The sequence below is a fragment of the Lepidochelys kempii genome, chromosome 2, assembly GCF_965140285.1.
Source record: "Lepidochelys kempii isolate rLepKem1 chromosome 2, rLepKem1.hap1, whole genome shotgun sequence".
Classification (NCBI taxonomy): Eukaryota; Metazoa; Chordata; order Testudines; family Cheloniidae; genus Lepidochelys; species Lepidochelys kempii.
The window spans coordinates 223,081,213-223,083,356 of NC_136381.1; positions in this window are offsets into that span (position 1 = coordinate 223,081,213).

Below are 2,144 nucleotides of genomic sequence, written 5' to 3' on the forward strand. Positions count from 1 at the left end.
GGGCCGGACGAGTTGCATCCGAGAGTGCTGAAGGAATTGGCGGCTGTGATTGCAGAGCCATTGGCCATTATCTTTGAAAACTCGTGGCGAACCGGGGAAGTCCCGGATGACTGGAAAAAGGCTAATGTAGTGCCAATCTTTAAAAAAGGGAAGAAGGAGGATCCTGGGAACTACAGGCCAGTCAGCCTCACCTCAGTCCCTGGAAAAATCATGGAGCAGGTCCTCAAAGAATCAATCCTGATGCACTTGCATGAGAGGAAAGTGATCAGGAACAGCCAGCATGGATTCACCAAGGGAAGGTCATGCCTGACTAATCTAATCGCCTTTTATGATGAGATTACTGGTTCTGTGGATGAAGGGAAAGCAGTGGATGTATTGTTTCTTGACTTTAGCAAAGCTTTTGACACGGTCTCCCACAGTATTCTTGTCAGCAAGTTAAGGAAGTATGGGCTGGATGAATGCACTATAAGGTGGGTAGAAAGCTGGCTAGAGATTGTCGGGCTCAACGGGTAGTGATCAATGGCTCCATGTCTAGTTGGCAGCCGGTATCAAGTGGAGTGCCCCAAGGGTCGGTCCTGGGGCCGGTTTTGTTCAATATCTTCATAAATGATCTGGAGGATGGTGTGGATTGCACTCTCAGCAAATTTGCGGATGATACTAAACTGGGAGGAGTGGTAGATACGCTGGAGGGGAGGGATAGGATACAGAAGGACCTAGACAAATTGGAGGATGGGGCCAAAAGAAATCTGATGAGGTTCAATAAGGATAAGTGCAGGGTCCTGCACTTAGGATGGAAGAATCCAATGCACCGCTACAGACTAGGGACCGAATGGCTAGGCAGCAGTTCTGCGGAAAAGGACCTAGGGGTGACAGTGGACGAGAAGCTGGATATGAGTCAGCAGTGTGCCCTTGTTGCCAAGAAGGCCAATGGCATTTTGGGATGTATAAGTAGGGGCATAGCGAGCAGATCGAGGGACGTGATCGTTCCCCTCTATTCGACATTGGTGAGGCCTCATCTGGAGTACTGTGTCCAGTTTTGGGCCCCACACTACAAGAAGGATGTGGATAAATTGGAGAGAGTCCAGCGAAGGGCAACAAAAATGATTAGGGGTCTAGAACACATGAGTTATGAGGAGAGGCTGAGGGAGCTGGGATTGTTTAGCCTGCAGAAGAGAAGAATGAGGGGGGATTTGATAGCTGCTTTCAACTACCTGAAAGGGGGTTCCAAAGAGGATGGCTCTAGACTGTTCTCAATGGTAGCAGATGACAGAACGAGGAGTAATGGTCTCAAGTTGCAGTGGGGGAGGTTTAGATTGGATATTAGGAAAAACTTTTTCACTAAGAGGGTGGTGAAACACTGGAATGCATTACCTAGGGAGGTGCTAGAATCTCCTTCCTTAGAGGTTTTTAAGGTCAGGCTTGACAAAGCCCTGGCTGGGATGATTTAACTGGGAATTGGTCCTGCTTCGAGCGGGAGGTTGGACTAGATGACCTTCAGGGGTCCCTTCCAACCCTGATATTCTATGATTGTATGATTCTATGATTCTATGAATTGAATTAGCTCATGATTACTCGAACCAAGGTTGTCCCCTACAATCATTTCTTCTATGAGGTCCTCGCTGCTCACCAAAACCAAATCTAAAATGGCATCCCCAGAATCCATCAGCTATTGTATCCAGGAAAATCTGAGCCCTATTATTATTACTAGCACTTGTCCTCCAGTCTATATCTGGGAAGTTAAAGTCTCCCATGATCACACAATTCCTATTCGTATTTACTTCTTTAAAAACATTAAAGAGGTCTCTATCCATATCCACATTGGATCCCGGTGGTCTATAGCACACCCCAAGCACTATCCCAGGGCAGGCTCTAGTAGCTTTCTTCTCCAGTGTGATTTTTGCCCAGACAGACTCTGTCTTATCCATTCCATCACTTCTTTTTTCTTTACAGTGTACCTCATCACTGATATACAATGCTACTCCACCACATTTGCCTTTATTTCTGTCTTTCCTAAACAGCACATACCCTTCAGTACCCGTACTCCAGTCATGACTACTCCAGTCATGACGACTATTCCACCATGTTTCCGTTACCCCTATAATATCTGGTTTCACTTCCTGCACCAGTAGCTCGAGTTCCTCCAT